We start from the raw sequence: 20801 nt of genomic DNA, 5'->3' as shown, positions 1-20801 counted from the left end.
CAACCATTTTTGTTTTTTGCATTATCCGTGTGGGTGTGGCCTGCTTGGTCTATAGGTGACATCTACAGCACCACCTCCCCCTCACACTGGTCTGTCTCTGTGCTGTCTGTTTCTATAGGCTGTACTCTGTCAGGCCCTGAAGTGACACAAATGCACCAAACCCTAGATCTACAGTGTACAGAGGCATGCCAAACAACCATGGAAGTGAGCTAATTTACAGCCTCTCAAGCTGGTGGTAAAGCTATTAAGCTAATTTAACACATTTTTTTATTAAACCACAACTGTAATATCACATTGAAATAGAAGGCTTACCATAAAGGACACTTTCAATCATCAAACAATCAATGGTCCTCAAAGAGGCATGGCCACATAGTGTGTCCATTATTTGTCTCTCAAAATGCCTTACTGCGGTTGTTTTTTAAATGGATAGCTGGTAATTGCTTTAGCCCTTTCATTCCCCCCCCATAGCATCCCACCTGTCACTATCAATCCATCTGTTCAAATATCCCCTGCCTTCCTTTTTGGGTCAAATTATTTCATTTAATATTTTAATAAATACATACTGTAGTGCATTGAATTGGGAGGCTGGTAGAACATGGTGTTCCTGTGTGCCCAAGGGAAAGCCTGCTATGGTTTTATTATTCCAACTCAGACATTCATGGTCTTTGTCAAACCTCTGAGGTGACATTCTCTATAGCTCTGTGATTTTGTCACCTTAGGTCAGGGGTAGGCAACCTTGTTCCTGAAGTGCTGCAGGTATTGCAGGGTTTTGTTCCAACTGGGCACCACACCTGACCAACTGAGCTAATTGATCAGTTCAGTCATTGCCTAAATTGAACACACCTGATCTTCCAATCAAAAACATGAAGCAACTGCACTCCAGGATCAGGGTTGCCTTCACCTGCCTTAGGTGATACCTCCATCAAGGTGAAAAAAAGCATTCATTATGTTCTGAATTCCATGTCACCTATTTATCCACCTCACCATGGCCAATGAAAGGCCTATTGAGCTAAACCAGTAATGTAGCTCATCCACACAAGAGAACACACAGGATAGGGTACATCTACAACTTTTATTTCTCAAAAAGGAAGATAGAAATGTTTTTCAGAGTGAAAGGGGTGAAGGGGTAAATGTTGGCAAGGGAAACAAAAGGCCAAACGTGTCATGTCAAGAACCCCCCCAAAAGGCTCAAGAGGGTGTGAGGAGGGAAGCTGAAGGTGAAAGAAAGTGGAGTCATAGTGACAACACCCCACCCCCGGTTATATTGTGTTGAGGGGTGTGCGGCGTTTCTAACTATTTGTATCCCTCCATCAAACTCTGCTGTCCCTCCTGTCAATCTCCATGCATTCCACAACAGAGCCCCCCAACCATCCTCTCACCCTCCCCGGTTCCAGCCCCAGCCACCCTATCACCCTAACCCTGGTCCCAGCACCAACCATACTCTCACCCTAACCCTAACCCTGGTCCCAGCCCCAACCACTCTCACCCTCACTCTTGCGATTTTACGATTCAGGTATTGATTGGTGTGAACCACAATGTGCGGTCAGCAAGCTAAGTCATGTAGAAGTAAAGGGCAGGGATGATCTATAAAGGACGATCAAATGTGTCAGAGTGAGACAGATGTGATGTAAGCATTTGGCCCCTCCTGCACCAACATGCGCTTTGTGCCTTCACCCTAACAAGGATTAGGTGACCCACCCTCCAACATCAATCCCATGGCTAATGTGTGTGGTGGTGGGGATGAGAGGGGGTTCTGGGGAGGTTAAAGTATGTGTGTGTGGGGTAGGGGGGTATATAAAAACAGAATATATAGTGACAATTTTAGAAAAAACAAAATTCAGAGACAGACTATCCCAATTTAACCCCTGATAAGACTCCAGATGATGTTAATATGCTCCCTAATCCATTTTGTAGGTGAGTGTGGCAATTCTGCACCATATGTGTGGGATAGTGGACCCATCATGCATAGGCCCTGAGGATGAGTAGGTCACCCACTCAAGGGTAGAAGAGTCTCATTGAATTCAATAATCCAACAATTTCTCTTTCCCAACACAAAGGCTTAAGGCCTGCATACACTTGAAAGGGTTCCCTAATTCATCTTCTTAATATATATTTGTTCATATATCGGGTATTTTTCCACTGTACGTAGAGACACATACTCATTATGTTTCAAAGCAGACTGAATATACAAATCAAAGTTCTACATAAAGCTGTTGTTTAGCAAACTCATGAGTTCCTAGAGTACCTGGCCCATCTGCCAGTCTGTGGAAAAATGAATTGCCCCATTTGGCCACTCATTTGGGGATGGCTAGTCTGACAATGTCATTACCCTTCTCTGTCCTAGACATTCCCAATCCTGTTGAATTCACATCCACTTCAGACAAAAACTTCAGTGTTTGTCTATTCACATCATTCTATGTCATGGAAGGATGAAGGGTCAGAAGAAGTAGGGGGTGACCCAATGCCCTCTTAGACACGATCACACCCATTAAAGATGACCTACTAGTGCATGTCTCATTTTCTCAGCGAAGTACAAGATCACAGGATAACCTCTCACTCAAACACCCAGCAGTATCAGAGAGGAAAGTGGTAGACAGGAAATAACACAACAGTGACATTTAGTGGTTGTCACTATACTACTATTTCACTCTGGGAATTTTAAATGTTCTACTATTTCAACCTTTTTGATTATATTTTATTAGAACAATGACACTTTTTTTTTTTTACCTTTATTTTACTAGGCAAGTCAGTTAAGAACAAATTCTTATTTTAAATGACGGCCTAGGAACAGTGGGTTAACTGCCTGTTCAAGGGCGCAGAACGACAGATTTTGTACCTTGTCAGCTCGGGGATTTGAACTTGCAACCTTTCGGTTACTAGTCCAATGCTCTAACCACTAGGCTACACTGCCACCCATTGCAAAACTGATGAAAAAGATTACAAACAGGAGGGGATCAAACTAGGTAATCTGTAAGGAATTGTAAATGACTTCACCAGCATTACATTGGAAATAATCAAACATTAAAAAGTCAGCGGCAGTTACAAATCAGTCAGTGTGTTAATCAAACAGATCTCCCAGGATGGGTCTGCTGTCTTTCCCTTTTCTGCTCCCCCTCTCCGATATCCCTTCTTTACTAGATAGGTCCTCTTCAGATTCACTTCTCACTGGCTGGGCTAGTGCATAAACCCTCCTCTTTCTGATAACAGGGACAGTTTGAGCTGTTTCAGAGGGAAAAATACTATTAGCTTCTGTGAATTGAGCTGTCCTTGCTGATCACATGACCAAGATGATAAAGTAAGAACTTTAAAAAACATGCATAGACATAACCACACTTCTGTGTATTGTAAAAGGGGCCACTTCTCTAACAGGGCACTAGGAGGTGTCTACTCATCGAGAGGAAGGTACCCAGGGGTTCTGAGGGTTCGTTACCCAGGGGGGATGGTTGTGTTCTGCGCTGTGTAGGACTAGCCGTCCATGGATCCTCCTCCAGATTATGGGGGATCCCCCAGCTCTGCACTGGGGTGGATGGAACTGCAAAGTCTGTAATTTTAAGTGTGTCCACAAAGTCACCAAGGACCTCACAACTCACTGTTGCCACACCCTTTAGCCTACCCTAGCAAATGGAACTTCAGTAGCCTACAGCTTATGTGCTTATAATAAGGCAGAGGGCTGTGTGTAGGCCTACTTTGGCACAGTATTAAATAGACTAAGATGTGGGCTCATAGTGGAAGTGTACTTTATTTCAGGGTGTTTTTCACCATACTAATGAAGCTTCATTGAAATCATGTCTAGGAGGTGGGCAACAAGTCTCAAAATGCAAGCCTTTAGACCAGTGTGGTGTCAAAATAACCTTGTGCGAGGGTCCAATCCGAAGGGGAGTCGAACTCAATATACTTTAAAATGACTAAAACCAAATCAAAACTGTGTAGAAATGGTAATGGACCTACATTCATACAATTTAAAGACTCCTGTCTAGCTCGCTAATAAATCACTGAAATGAAAGCTAGACAGTCAGTTCGCAAATATAAAAACTAATATAAAGTGTGGCCCTCTGGACCACTGGTGTAGCACACACAAGGCAGGGGGGTCCACGCACTTTGGAGGCCTCCAACCCTTAAAAAGGTCAGGCCCCCCAGATAGCAGATGAACACAAACATTTTATAATTACAGGAAATTAGCTTTAAACTGCTAGATGTTCTCTCAGCCTCATGGCAAAATGTGCATAACTGCAGGAAATTAGCTCAGAGATTCTTGAAAGTTGGGACAATCCTTGTCCTGCAAGGAAACTTGATATAGATATATATAAAAAGTGTATTTAGGGGAATATTATAAGGGAAAATATTTGTTTTTGGAATTCTCAATATTATTAATTTTCATGTCGGCTCTATGCCTGTAAATGCCCTTGTCCGGAGCAAAGGATCCAGATTTCATACTCTCCAAAAAAAGTGTTTTAAATTATAAAAACTGCCAATAAGGGGATATTAACTGAAAAATTACATTATGTAGTTTCTTGCAATAGCTCTCTGTGACTTTAAAGAATATTTCTTAAGACTGATCCCTAAAAGAAGTGTCTGGAGATTTGGTCAACTCCATCAGATTTGCCTAAAATTCTAAATTAACCAGGAATGAGCAGGGTCAGCTATACCATAATGACTGTCACACTGGTATAAAGGATTTGGAGACAGGCACAGGAATACACAATAGGGTTTTTTAATACACCCAAAACAAACATGTAAACAAAACCCGTAATACACAATATATAAATCTGCTGCACCACCACCACATAGGTACTCACACGACCAACAGACATGGGAACAATAACCGACAAAGACAGAGGGCACATATAACATACTAATCAGGGGAAATGGGAACCAGGTGTGTGTAATCAGACAAGACAGTCCGGGGTTGATGATAATGAATCCCGTTCAGTGAAGCCTAGAAAGCCGGTGACGTAGACCTCTGGAACTGGTGAACAGAATGAGCAGCAGTACCGGGGGAGATCCGTGACAAACACCCCAACGTCCTCATTACATGTAGTGAAACAAGACCACTCATGGTCTGTAACGTTCTCTACTTTTGATAGATTTAAAACAAACAATATATCGGAATCCTCATGGTAACAACCATAAACTGTCAACCCATCAGCCTAATAGTTTAAGATATAATTATTTATTTTTCAAATATGCAACTATTGAAAAACAAAATTGCTACTGTATAAACCACTTGAATGAAGAACAAAAAGCAATTTGTCAACACCGTAAAACAAACTAAGATTTTTGTATAACATCAACTCCTTCATGGTGTTGAAAGATCTGATAACAACCATTCTTTTATTGGGGATTTTCAAATGAATAATTTTTCATATTTAATTTTTTTTTGTACTTAACTTTTATTTTTTGTATCTGTTGTCAGATGTCAACTCCGTCACCGATGGAGTCAAATTATTTAGTGTGCTTGACCTAAGGGATGTTTGCTTGATTTATTTAAATCTAGAAAAAGAATGTCAAAATGCTAACAAAAATAGCCCTGGAGCATTTAATAGTGCTATATAAAATTTTTTTTAAAGACGTTTGGAGTTGTGCATTACATATGATGTTAGAATTAAACTATCAATGCCATTAAACACGTGTTGGACAATAATTGTAGAAATGAAATGGTTTTATGGTGTCTGACAGAGTTGACAAATCTAGTTAGATTATATATATTTCTTTTTATTAGGAGATCGCAGCGCTATTCACATGGTGTGAATATTTGTCATAATATGATATCTTACCATTTGGTCCATCAAAATATATTCAATTATTTGTTAATATTATGACAAATGTATATTTGTTTTACCCCCTTTTCGTGGTATCCAATTGTTAGTAATTACTATCTTGTCTCATCACTACAACTCCCGCACGGGCTCCGGAGAGACGAAGGTCATGCGTCCTCCGAAACACAGCCCAACCAAGCCGCACTACTTCTTAACACAGCGCTTCTCCAACCCGGAAGCCAGCTTCACCAACGTGTCGGAGGAAACACTGTGCACATGGCTACCTTGGTTAGCGCGCACTGCGCCCGGCCCGCCACAGGAGTCGCTGGTGCGCGATGAGACAAGGATATCCCTACCTGCCAAGCCCCCCATAAACTGGACCTCCCAGTCGCGGCCGGCTGCGACAGAGCCTGGGTGTCTCTGGTGGCACAGCTAGCGCTGCGATGCAGTCACCCGGGCCACCCGGGAGTCACCAGTCACCCGGGAGGCATTATGACAAATATTTGTGGGAAAAAAGTTGAGATTGTCCAATCGTTCAAGAATCCCTGAGCTCTAAAACAGCAACATTTTCCATCAATAATACTGCGCATTTTTCTCTCTGCCCATTTAAGAAAAAATAAAAGGTCCTTGCTCGAACCTTGTGGGGGTCACGCGAAACTGTGCTACACCCCTGCTTTAGACATTGTAATGTGAAATAAAGCAGGCCAGTTGAGCTGATGACAGTGCAGTGTGCATCAGTAATTACATCACTTACTGCTGAGTGGAGAGCTTTGGGTGCTGACTGATCCAGTGACATAAGGAGACCGTGGTACTCCCTGGTCTGTTGTGCTCCTGGCGGGACCTGCAGTATAGTTAAAATATTATCACTAGTTAAACATAGCAGGCAGCACTGTGTATATGTAACGTTTCTTACTATAGCCACATATAAATACATATTTTCTATAGCTACTCACAAGGAGAACATACAACAGTAACCTGTCTTGCTATCTCATCACTTACCAGATGAGGTCGCTAGGCCCATTTCAAACCACTCCAGACCAGCGCTGGTCTCTGTGATGTCGGGTACTTGAGGAGACGGTGACTCAGGGCTAGGATAAGAAATTCTCGTTGCGAATTCTCGGTTGAGGTTTTGATAAGGCGTGTCGTCATTTCGCAATAAAACACCTCGTATTAAAGACATTGAGTCCATAGCTAACTAAATAAGATGAACTAGGGCTAGTCATAAAGTGAACAACCTGCGCGCATGACGGCTGGTAACCATTCTGTGTAGGGACGATATTAGCTAGCTATGTTAGCTGGCTAACTTGTTAGCTAACTATTTCCTGCGCCAAACGTTGTTTAAACGCGGTATATCTAGCTACTAGCGGTTGATTAGTGTGAGAACATCTTAAAGGCCATGTTTCAAATAAATAAATTAGCCAATAATATAAATAAAATATACACCCCTTGCAAATTGCTGCTAGATTTAAAAAAAAGTGAAGCACATGCTCTAGTAAGTAAACGCCCCCTCAAGTGCATGACGCAGCCTGTGCTTTTGCCAGCACCTACACCTTTCCTGTGAAGTTCGTTTCGGTGAAGACGTTGGTTCTACAAACAAGTAGCTAGTTACTACCCCATGGCCTGAAGTACTGGAATAAAACAAAAATGATCTGCTTCAAGGTAATTGTCTCTTTTATATGCATACATGATTTTTGTTGGTGAAAGGCATGCACTTGGCATTGCTAGCTGGCTTCTGATTTATCCATCCTAATTTACTATCTAACAACTGACAAGTTGTGTCAGGCAGATGCATGGGGAAAACGAATAGCTATAATTGCAGTGGTGGAAAAAGTACCCAATTGACATATTTGAGTAAAGGTACCTTAATAGAAAATTACTCAAGTAAAAGTCACCCAGTAAAATTCTACTTGAGTTAACGTTTTTGGTTTTAAATATACTTAAGTATCAAAAGTAAATGTGGCCTCCCGAGTGGCGAAGCGGTCTAACATGCTTACCTGACCGCACGCACATCATAGCGTGCAGTTGATTTTTGTCCCCCCACATCATAGACGATCAGGACACACAGGTTGAAATATCAAAACAAACTCTGAACCGACTATATTAATTTGGGGACAGGTCAAAAAGCATTACATTTTTATGGCAATTTTAAATAGCTCTTGTTGTTGCTAGCTAATGCTAACAGTTTTGTCCTGGGATATAAACATTGGATTGTTATTTTACCTGAAATGCACAAGGTCCTTTACTCGGACAATTAATCAACCGGTAAAAGTTTGTTTTCTAGTAATCTCCCCTTCATGCTTCTTCTTTGGACTTTATATTTGGGGGTTGGCAACCAACTTAAGGTGCATTACCACTACAGACTGGAGCGTAGACCTCAGTTCATCTTTCAATCACTCACGTGGGTATATGCTCCTAAAAACCAATGAGGAGATTGCATGTGGTTAAATGCTGCTAAAAACATGCACGCTGACACGGTCACCAGGTGTACGGTGTTTCCGCCAACACATAGGTGCTGCTGGCTTCTGGGTTAAGCGAGCTTTGTTTCAAAGAAGCAGTGCGGCTTGGCGGGGTCGTGTTTCTGTGGACGGGTCGTGTTTCTCTCGACCTTAACCTTTCCCGAGTCCATACGGGAGTTGCAGCGATGGGACAAGACTGTAACTACCAATTGGATTCCACGAAATTAGGGAGAAAAAGGGGTATATAAAAAAAGTTTAATATAATTTCTAAAATATACTTAAGTATCAAAACCACGGCCGTGACCGGGAGGGTCCGTGGGGCGACGCACAATTGGCCTAGCGTCGTCCGGGTTAGGGAGGGCTTGGCCGGTAGGGATATCCTTGTCTCATCGCGCACCAGCGACTCCTGTGGCGGGCCGGGCACTGTGCGCGCTAACCAAGGTTGCCAGGTGCACGTGTTTCCTCCGACACATTGGTGCGGCTGGCTTTTGGGTTGGATGCGCGCTGTGTTAAGAAGCAATGCGGCTTGGTTGGGTTGTGTATCGGAGGACGCATGCCTTTCAACCTTCGTCTCTCCCGAGCCCGTACGGGAGTTGTAGCGATGAGACAAGATAGTAGCTACTAAACAATTGGATACCACGAAATTGGGGAGAATATATATATATATATATTATATATATATATATATTTTTTTTAAAGTATTAAAACCAGACGGCACAATATATTTACGGATAGCCAGGGACACACTCCAACACTCAAACATAATTTAGTGAGTCCGCCAGAGGCAGTAGAGAAGACCAGGGATGGTCTCTTGATAAGTGTGTGAATTGGACCATTTTCCTGTCCTGCTAAGCATTCAAAATGTAGTGAGTACTTTTGGTTGTCAGGAGGAAATGTATGGGGTACAAACCACATTATTTTCTTTAGGAATGTAGTGAAGTAAATGTTGTCCAAAATATAAATAGTAAAGGACAGACCCCCCCCCCCCCCAAAATGACTTAAGTAGTACTTTAAAGTAATTTTACTTAAGTACTTTACACCACTGTATAATTGCTAAGCCATCCAAAGTTTATGAAACTGCTGGGGGAAAGTTAGCTAATATTACATAACTCCCACCATCAGTCTTGAGTTCACCGCATTAGCTAGCAAAGTGGACTGTAGCTAGCTACAGTAGATTTCTAGAAAATAACACTTCATTTGCTAGCTATATGACAATTGGGAATACTTCTTGTCAAGCTACTTAATTCCTGTGCTGTTTATTGATACACTAGTGACAGCAAGAAAAATGCCCCCCTTGATTACACTGCAAAAGGGCTGTTTTGTTATTATTTGGCTGAATAGTCTTTTGCATATTTATATTAGTTTCATTAGTTAGCTAAGTTACTGACTGACTAGGCTAATTCATGTTTTTGGTGTTGCATTTCAGATGGAAACGGAGTTAGACCACTAGAACGCAGCATGCAGACAGACCGGGGCTGGTGTTCACAAAGCATCTCAGAGTAGGAGTACTGATTTAGGATCAGTTTTTTCCTTTCACGATGAATGTGCTGGTCTTAGATCACAATTCCTACTCTGAAGAAGCTTTGTGAATAAGGGCCTGGGAAGAAACCTTTTGCCCAATATCTTGCACAGCAGTCTTTCACCACAGGACCCTGGAGTACATGCTTATGAACTGAATATTGTATGTGAATTTCCATACAGTGCCTTGAAAAAGTATTAATACCCCTTGACATATTACACATTTTGTTGTTACGGAATTCAAAATTGATTAAATATATATTTTTTCACCCATCACCCCATAATGACCAAGTGAAAACATGTTTTTAGAATTGCTTGCTAATATATTGAAAATGAAATACAGAAATGTCTCATTTACCCTTGAGGCAATACTTTGTAGAAGTACCTTTGGCAGCGATTACAGCTGAGTCTTTCTGGGTAAGTCTAAGAGCTTTCCACACCTGGATTGTGCAACATTTGCCCATTTTATTATAATACAAATTGTTCAAGCTCTGTCAAATTGGTTGTTGATCATTGCTAAACAACCATTTTCAGGTCTTGCTATAGATTTCTATAGATTTCCAAGTAGATTTAAATCAAAACTCGGCCACACAGGAAAATTCAGTGTCTTTTTAGTAAGCAACCCCAGTGTTGATTTACCCTTGTTTTAGGTTATTGTCCTGCTGAAAGGTGAATTCATCTCCCAGTGTCTGGTGGAAAGCAGACTGAATCAGGGTTTCCTCTACGATTTTGCCTGTGCTTAGTTCCATTCCTTTAATTTTTTTTTACCTGGAAAAACTTCCCAGTCGTTAACGATTAGAATACCCATAACATGATGCAGCCACCACTTTGCTTGAATTAGAGGTCGACCGATTATGATTTTTCAACACTGATACCGATTACTGGAGGACCAAAAAAGCAGATGCCGATTAATCGGCCAATTTTTATTTTTATATGTAATAATGACAATTACAACAGCACTGAATGAACACATATTTTAACTTAATATAATGCATCAATAAAATCAATTTAGCCTCAAATAAATAATGAAACATGTTCAATTTGGTTTAAATAATGCAAAAACAAAGTGTTGGAGAAGAAAGTAAAAGTGCAATATGTGCCATGTAAGAAAGCTAACGTTTAAGTTAGCTCAGAACATGAGAACATATGAAAGCTGGTGGTTCTTTTTAACATGAGTCTTCAATATTCCCAGGTAAGACTTTTTAGGTTGTAGTTATTATAGGAATTATAGGACTATTTCTCTCTATTGCATTTGTATTTCATTAACATTTGAATATTGGATGTTCTTATAGGCACTTTAGTATTGCAAGTATAACAGTATAGCTTCCGTCCCTCTCCTCGCCCCTACCTGGGATTGAACCAGGAACACAACGACCACCCTCGAAGCAGCGTTACCCATCGCTCCACAAAAGCCGCGGCCCTTGCAGAGCAAGGGGAACAACCACCCCAAGTCTCAGAGCAAGTGATGTTTGAAACGCTATTAGCGCACACCCTGCTAACTAGCTAGCCATTTCACATTGGTTACACCAGCCTAATCTCGGGGAGTTGATAGGTTTGAAGTCATAAACAGCTGCTGGCAAACGCACGAAAGTGCTGTTTGAATGAATGCTTACGAGCCTGCTGCTGCCTAACATCGCTCAGTCAGACTGCTCTATCAAATCATAGACTTAGTTATAACATGATAACACACAGAAATAAGAGCCTTAGGTCATTAATATGGCCGAATCCGGAAACTATCATCTCGAAAACAAAACGTTTATTCTTTCAGTGAAATACGGAACCGTTACGTATTTTATCTAAGGGGTGGCATCCATTAGTCTAAATATTCCTGCTACATTGCACAACCTTCAATGTTTTGTCATAATTACGTACAATTCTGGCAAATTAGGTGGCCCAAACTGTTGCATATACAATGACTCTGCGTGCAGTGAATGCAAGAGAAGTGACACAATTTCACCTGGTTAATATTGCTTGCTAACCTGGATTTCTTTTAGCTAAATATGCAGGTTTAAAAATATATACTTCTGTGTATCGATTTTAAGAAAGGCATTAATGTTTATGGTTAGGTACACATTGGAGCAACAATACGCACTGCATCGATTATATGCAACGCAGGACACGCTAGATAAACTAGTAATATCATCAACCATGTGTAGTTAACTAGTGATTACGATAGATTTTTTTTTATAAGATAAGTTTAATGCTAGCTAGCAACTTACCATGGCTTAATGCATTTGCGTAACAGGCAGTCTCCTCGTGGAGTGCAATGTAATCAGGTGGTTAGAGCGTTGGACTAGTTAACCGTAAGGTTGCAAGATTGAATCCCCCGAGCTAACAAGGTAGAAATCTGTCGTTCTGCCCCTGAACGTGGCAGTTAACCCACCGTTCCTAGGCCGTCATTGAAAATAAAAATGTCTTCTTAACTGACTTGCCTAGTTAAATAAAGATTAAATAAAGGTATAGAAAAAAAAAATCGGTGTCCAAAAATACAGATTTCCGATTGTTATGAAAACTTGAAATCAGCCCTAATTAATCGGCCATTCCGATTAATCGGTCGACCTCTAGCTTGAATATATGGAGTGTGGTACTCGAATGTATTGAATTTGCCCCAAACGTAGCACTTTGTATTCAGGACAAAAAGTGAATGGCTTTACTTTACTGCGTAGTTGCACACAGGATGCATGTTTTGAAATATATGTTTTAGACTGTACAGGCTTTTCATTTTGTCAATTAGGTTAGTATTGTGGAGTAACAACAATGTTGTTGATCCATATCCTCAGTTTTCTCCTATCACAGCCAATAAACTCGGTAACTGTTAAATCCCTAAAAGGTATCCTTCCTCTCGGGCAACTGAGTTAGGAAGGACGCCTGTATGTTTAGTGACTGGGTGTATTGATACACCATCCAATGTGTAATAACTTCACCATGCTCAAATGGATGTTCAATTGTTTCAAACAGTGAGTCTATGAAACTTTTATGTGACTTGTTAAGCACATTTTTACTCCTGAACATATTTTAGCTGACCATAAAAGGGGTTGAATACTTGTTGACTGAAGACATTTCAGCTTTTTAATTTTTATGAATTTGTAAACATTTTGAAAAACAATTCCACTTTGACATTATAGGGTATTGTGTGTAGGCCAGTGACAAAAACATTTAAACTATTTTAATTTCAGTCTGTAACACAACAAAATATGGGAAGAGTCGAGCGGTGTAAATACTTTCTAAAGGCACTGTATATCTGTAACCAGGTTTCCATCCAACCTTTCTATGTGAGTAAAGTACAGGTCGGATGAAAAAAATCATATGATTGGCCTGATGGAAACAGAATTTTTCGGTTAACTTTCCAAATGTCGGCAAAACAAAATACGCTAGACAAGGTGGGATCTTTTTGTCAGTAAAATTAATTATGCGAGAAATGTTTGTGGAAACCTATTGATATAATAACCATCATATCAAAGTTAACTTGGAGTCAAGCGATGTGTGGTCCTCCCACTACGACTCCCCGGCAGAGCATGCAGTTTATTAGGTTACAGATGAAATAAGTTATGAACTTCACAGGGTGATGAATTTGAGGGTCCTTTCCAATAACTATTGAGGGTTTTATTCTGGTGACATGATAATCAATGCTATTTGCAAAATCTCGCTCTCTTGTCCATAATCTCATCATGTAGACTATACATGCGCTCTAGCCAACAGCGCACAGATATACCAGTGGGCACACGCCCTATATTACGCAACCATCTGTATAGTTAAATGCGATGGAAACCCATGTATTTTTTATTCGGTTCATGGGAATTTAAAAGCTAAATGTATTTTTATGTGCTCTACATTACTACAGCCTTTTATCTGCAACGAGCCAATTTGATAAACAAGTTTTGTAATGCAGATTTTTTGAATATTCGCATGAAAATCTTGTCAAATTGGATAGAAACCTAGCTAATGACACTAACAAGAAGGGTTCAATTGTTCAGCAACATGTGTAGTAAATGCTAACATGGCTTGTGTGATGAAAGGTACATAATGCATTGTCCTCGACCCTATCAGGCCACTGCATGCTGTGTCATGGGCCTGGATGGTGACACACATCTTCTTCAAGCTTCCTGACAATACTCGGTCCTTCAGTGGTTCCAGAAGCAAGGGAGTTACCTGGGAGAACAGCAACAATCTCAATGTCTCTCGCAGCCATTCTGTCAACATGTATTGTATGTAACTACTCATTCATACAAACTTCTATGGACACAAGCACTGACTTATTACATTTGTCCCATTCTTTAACCATTTCTGGGATATATATTGTAGTTGACACCTGTATGATGTGCCTGAAATATTACTAAACATGTATTCACTTTGAACTTTAAAAAAAATCACAAGTTAAGTGTATTTGTCTTGACTTTTAAGTTATCACAGAAGTTAGTAGAAATGTAAACACCAACATGACAAACAGGCTATGGAAAAGGTTTGTTTTGTAATCTTACAAATACATGAAAATTAGTTGTTTATACAACACTATTGCATTTGGTCATCCCCAAAATGTGTCCATTAAAGTGAAACTGACAGCCTTTTTAGCAACATGAAGTGGTATTGAAATCTGTTCAAATACACCCCCAGGAAGAATGACACTTTTTTAATATATATATTAAAAAAAAAATTACTTCCAATTGGTTAGATATGATATTAGATATGGTCATTTTCACGATTTCATAAATTCTTCGAGTGTTTGGGAATTACATATACTGAGGCATTTGTGAAAATTCTATAGCAATATAGAGTTGGAAAGCGGCCATGCTTTGGACAATTAATAGACACTGCAGTAAATAAAACCTAATGAAAACATCTGTCTCGCCCAGGACCTGAATCTACGCAGGTCGGTGTGCCATAGCCAAACAGAGGTACATTAGTCCTGTATGCAAACAAGCCATTTGCCACAAGGGCCTGCCATCATTCAATTTGAACTGGACTGCTTAAATACATATTTATACTTACAATCTAATGACATGTAATCCAAATTTCTAACATAAATAAATGAAATATATTACTTGTGACAATATGCTATATATGCTTTGCATCGGATCATTGCTGCTAACTAGCTGCTACCGAGTGGCTATAGTGGCTAACGCCCCTGTCCCGAATCTAGCACCAGTTAGCCGTGAGCCAGGAGCATCTTCCGGCTGGCAAACAAAATTACTACAATACCTCTTTCGCCAACTGGCCTGGAGCCTTTGTCGACAAGGAGCCCGCCATTCTACCACGACTGGTCTGCCGACATAACTCCATACGCTGTGCCCTCAACCGGCCTTTGCCGGACGTTGGAGCAGGCGCTTCTACTAGCCCCGGCCTGCGAACTTTAAACACTGTGTCTCCCGTTTGCTAGGTAGTAACAACTACCTAGCGGCTTCCCTGTTTCATCTATTGTTGTTCACTGGACCCTATGATCACTTGGCTACATATGGCTGATGCCTGCTGGACTTTTCATTAATCACGGTACTCCATTTAGTTTATGTTTTGTTTATCTGTCTCGAACTCAGGCCCTGTGTGTAGTTAACTCACCATTTCGGCCTCAGATACCTCCTTTGTCCCACCTCCCACACATGCGGTGACCTCACCCCGCATAACTAGTGCGTCCAGAGATGCAACCTCTCTTATCGTCATAAAATGCCTGGGTTTACCTCCCTTTTAACCGCACCCCACCATACTCTTGTCTGTACATTATGCCCTGAATCTATTCTACCATGCCCAGAAATCTGCTCCTTTTATTCTCTGTCCCCAACGCACTAGACGACCAGTTTTGATAGCCTTTAGCCGTACCCTCATCCTACTCCTCCTCGGGTGATGTGGAGGTTAACCCAGGCCCTGCGTGTCCCCCCAGGTACTCTCATTTGTTGACTTCTGTAACTGAAAAAGCCTTGGTTTCGTGCATGTTAACATTAGAAGCCTCCTCCCTAAGTTTGTTTTACTTACTGCTTTAGCACACTCCGCCATGCCTGATGTCCTCGCCGTGTCTGAATCCTGGCTAAGGAAGGCCACCAAAAATTCAGAAATTTCCATCCCCAACTACAACATTTTTCGTCAAGATAGAACTGCCAAAGTGGATTAGTTGCAATCTACTGCAGAGATGGCTTGCAAAGTTCTGTCATACTTTCCTGGTCTATGCCCAAACAGTTTGAGCATCTAATTTTTATAATTAATCTCTCCAGAAATAAGTCTCTCACTGTTGCCGCCTGTTATAGACCCCCCTCAGCTCCCAGCTGTGCCCTGGACACCATATGTGAATTGATTGCCCCCCATCTATCTTCAGAGTTCGTTCTGTTAGGTGACCTAAACTGGGATATGCTTAACACCCTGGCAGTTCTACAATCTAAGCTAGATGCCCTCAAACTAGATGCCCTCAAAGGAACCCACCAGGTACAACCCTAAATCCGTAAACATATGTGCACCCTCATAGATATTATCCTCACCAACTTGCTTTCCAAATACACCTCTGCTGTTTTCAATCAGGATCTCAGCGATCACTGCCTCATTGCCTACATCCGCTATGGGTCTGCGGTCAAACGACCACCCCTCATCACTGTCAAACGCTCCCTAAAACACTTCTGCGAGCAGGTCTTTCTAATCGACCTTGCGAGGGTATCCTGGAAGGATATTGACCTCATCCCGTCTGTCGAGGATGCCTGGTCGTTCTTTAACCTCTCTAGGTTACGTGGGACGCTAGCGTCCCATCTGGCCAACAACCAGTGAGATTGCAGAGCGCCAAATTCAATTACAGAAATGCTCATTATAAAAATTCAGAAAACAAAACAAGATGAACTTCTTGTTAAACCAACCACAGTGTCATATTTATAAAATGCTTTTTGGCGAAAGCATACCTAGCCCAGAACATACCTAGCCCAGAACATAGCCCAGTTGACTATTATTACAAACTGTAACCAGCCAAGCAGAAGTGTTACAAAACTCAGAAATAGAGAGAAAATTAATCTCTTACCTTTGATGATCTTCATATGGTGGCAATCAGAAGACATTCATTTACTCAATAAATGTTCCTTTTGTTCGATGAAGTCTCTTTATATCCAAAAACCTCCGTTTTGTAAGCACGTTTTCTTCAGTAATCCACATGCTCAAAAGCAGTCAAAACAATCATACAAAAAAAAATCTAAATTGTATCCGTAAAGTTCATAGAATCATGTCAAACGATGTTTATATTCAATCCTCAGGTTGTTTTTTAGCCTAAATGATATATAATATTTCAACCGGACAATAACGTCATCAATATAAAACAAGAAAAGCACATGCGCATGAAAAAACTCTGCGACACGTTAGGGACCTCTTGTTCAGACTGGTCTTACTCCCTCATTTACAAGAACACAATCCTGAAACGATTTCTAAAGACTGTTGACATATAGTGGAAGGCATAAGAACTGCAAATTGAGTCCTATGTCAATGGATACTGTAATGGCATTGAATAGAAAACTACAAAACCAACAAAAAACGACTTCCTGACTGGATTTTTCTCAGGTTTTCGCCTGCTAAATCAGTTCTGTTATACTCACAGACACTATTTTAACAGTTTTTGGAAACTTTAGAGTGTTTTCTATCCAAATCTACCAGTTATATGCAGATCATATCTTCTGGGCCCGAGTAGCAGGCCGTTTAATTTGGGCATGCTTTTCATCCAAAATTCCGAATGCTGCCCCCTACCCTAGAGAGGTTAAAAGTAATTTCCACACCATCTTAAATAAGAGTGCCCCTTTCAAAAAATGTAGAACTAAGAACAGATATAGCCCTTGGTTCACTCCAGACCTGGCTGCCCTTGACCAGCACAAAAACATCCTGTGGCGGACTGCAATAGCATCGAATAGTCCTCGCGATATGCAACTTTTCAGGGAAGTCAGAAACCAATACACGCAGTCAGTCAGGAAAGCAAAGGCTAGCTTTTTCAAACAGAAATTTGCATCCTGTAGCTCTAACTACAAAACGTTTTGGGACACTGTAAAGTCCATGGAGAACAAGAGCACCTCCTCCCAGCTGCCCACTGCACTGAGGCTAGGTAACACTGTCACCACCGATAAATTCCCGATAATTGATAATTTCAATAAGCATTTCTCTATGGCTGGCCATGCTTTCCTCCTGGCTACCCCAACCCCGGTTAACAGCTCCGCGACCCTCGCAGCTACTTGTCCAAGCCTCCCCAGCTTCTTCTTCACCCAAATCCAGATAGCAGATGTTCTGAAAGCGCTGCAAAACCTGGACTCGTACAAATCAGCTGGGCTAGACAATCTGGACCATCTCTTTCCAAAATTATCCGCCGCTATTGTTGTAACCCCTTTTACCAGTCTGTTCAATCTCTCTTTCGTATCGTCCGAGATCCCTAAAAATTGGAAAGCTGCCGCGGTCACCCCCCTCTTCAAAGGGGGTGAAACTCTAGACCCAAACTGTTATAGACCTTATCCATCCTGCCCTTCTAAAGTCTTCAAAAGCCAAGTTAATAAACAGATCACTGACCATTTCAAATCCCACCGTACCTTCTTCGCTGTGCAATTTGGTTTCCGAGCAGGTCACGGGTGCACCTCAGCCACGCTCAAGGTACTAAACAATATCATAACCGCCATTGATAAAAGACAGTACTGTGCAGCCATCTTCAACCACCTGGCCAAGGCTTTCGACTCTGTCAATCACCGTATTCTTATAGGCAGACTCAACAGCCTTGGTTTCTCAAATGACTGCCTCGCCTGGTTCACCAACTACTTCGGAGGGCCTGTTGTCCAGACCTCTGGCAGTCTCTATGGGAGTACCACAGGGTTCACTTCTCGGGCCGACTCTTTTCTCTGTATATGTCAATGATGTCGCTCTTGCTGCGGGTGATTCCCTGATCCACCTCTACACAGACGACACCATTCTGTATACATCTGGCCCTTCTCTGGACACTGCATTAACAAACCTCCAAACGAGCTTCAATGCCATACAACACTCCTTCCATGGCCTCCAACTGCTCTTAAACGCTAGTAAAACTAACTGCATGCTTTTCAACAGCTCGCTGCCCCCGCCACCCCGACTAGCATCAGTACTCTGGACGGTTCGGACTTAGAATATGTGGACAACTACAAATACCTATACAATACAAATACCTACCAACTACAAATACTGCATCGCAGTGCTAGCTGTGCCACTAGAGATTCTGAGATTCTGGGTTTTCAATCAGGAACTCAGCGATCACTGCCTCATTGCCTGCATCCGCTATGGGTCTGCGCCCCATGGGCCTCCCGGTCGCAGCCGGCCGCGGGGGGCGGCACATAATTGGCCCAGCATCGTCCGGGTTAGGGAGGGTTTGGCCGGCAGGGATATCCTTGTCTCATCGCGCACTAGAGACTCCTGTGGCGGGCCGGGCGCAGTGCACGCTGACACGGTTGCCAGGTGTACAGTGTTTCCTCTGACACATTGGTGCGGCTGGTTTCCGGGTTGGATGGGCATTGTGTCAAGAAGCAGTGCGGCTTGGTTGGGTTGTGTTTCGGAGGACTCATGGCTCTTGACCTTCGCCTCTCCCAAGTCCGTACGGGAGTTGCAGCGATGAGACAAGACTGTAACTACTACCAATTGGATACCACGAAATTGGTGAGGACAAATTGGTAAAAAAAAAAAATCTAGAATCGTCTTTCTATTTCTCAACAAAGCCTCCTTCACTCACGCCACCAAACATACCCTAGTAAAACGGACTATCCTACCGATCCTCGACTTCGGCGATGTCATTTACAAAATAGCCTCCAACACTCAAACTGAATGCAGTCTATCACAGTGCCATCCGTTTTGTCACCAAAGCCCCATATACCACCCACCACTGCGACCTGTATGCTCTAGTCTGCTGGCCCTCGCTACATATTCGTTGCCAGACCCACTGGCTCCAGGTCATCTATAAGTCTTTGCTAGGTAAAGCTCCACCATATCTCAGCTCACTGGTCATGATAACAACACCCACCCGTAGCACGCGCTCCAGCAGGTATATCTCACTGGTCATCCCCAAAGCCAACACCTCCTTTGGCTGCCTTTCCTTCCAGTTCTCTCCTGCCAGTGACTGGAACGAATTGCAAAAATTGCTGAAGCTGGAGACTTATATTTCCCTCACTAACTTTAAACATCTGCTATCTGAGCAGCTAACCAATTGCTGCAGCTGTACATAGCCCACCTGTAAATAGCCCAACCAATCTACCTACCTCATCCCCATATTGTTTTTATTTACTTTACTGCTCTTTTGCACACCAGTATTTCTACATTCACATCATTATCTGCACATCTATCACCCCAGTGTTAATTTGCTACATTGTAATTACTTTGCTACTATGGCCCATTTATTGCCTTACCTCCTCACGCCATTTTCACACACTGTATATATACTTTTAAAATGGTTATTCTATTGTGTTATTGACTGTACGCTTGTTTATGCCATGTTTAACTCTGTTGTTTGTGTCGCACTGCTTTGCTTTATCTTGGCCAGGTCGCAGTTGTAAATGAAAAACTTGTTCTCAACTAGCCTACCTGGTTAAATAAAGGTGAAATAAATAATGTATTTTTTAAATCTTGATATTACTGTAATGTTGTGTTCCATGTTATAGCCTATAATTTGTATTGACTGTTATATTGTCACCAAACAAATGAAATGTGTTGATTGTCTAAATGTGAATAAAATGTAATACACATTGTGGGCTACAAATGGGTTATTGTTGGGGATTTCTACACTGACAATTTTAGAGGCTTAGTCTGTGATTGAGAAACCGGTCCTTAAGCAAGTACCCCAGACACCAGTTATCAAATGCCAAGTACATTTGACTGCAATGCATATTGTTTACCCAGTAACTTATGTGAACTGATGTACATGCATATTGTAATCCATTTCTGTACAGTAAGTGTTTTTGTCCTTCGTGATTGAATCCAATTCTGTTCTTTACATGCTTACTGACAAAAGCAACACAAATGTTAAGAATGAAATAAATACACCGCAGGCTGTAGTGATGCTGATATGCAATCAATTACCATACAGTACAAATCTTTGGACTCCATTTAATCACATCTGTTATAATTCCAT

At 41.6% G+C, this 20801-nt stretch overlaps 1 long non-coding RNA gene across 1 annotated transcript; it reads left to right on the top strand.

Annotated features, from left to right (window-relative positions):
- Positions 1–7301: 7301 nt before the first annotated feature.
- On the top strand, positions 7302–14165 carry LOC109891190 (uncharacterized). The gene is made up of 3 exons (XR_002255504.2): positions 7302–7415; positions 9639–9893; positions 13778–14165. It is a non-coding gene; the product is annotated as an uncharacterized LOC109891190 (long non-coding RNA).
- Positions 14166–20801: the final 6636 nt, after the last annotated feature.

The sequence above is a fragment of the Oncorhynchus kisutch genome, linkage group LG5 (genome assembly GCF_002021735.2).
Source record: "Oncorhynchus kisutch isolate 150728-3 linkage group LG5, Okis_V2, whole genome shotgun sequence".
Classification (NCBI taxonomy): Eukaryota; Metazoa; Chordata; class Actinopteri; order Salmoniformes; family Salmonidae; genus Oncorhynchus; species Oncorhynchus kisutch.
The sequence above is the reverse complement of the archived record's forward strand: the minus strand, read 5'-3'. Positions and strand labels throughout refer to the sequence as shown.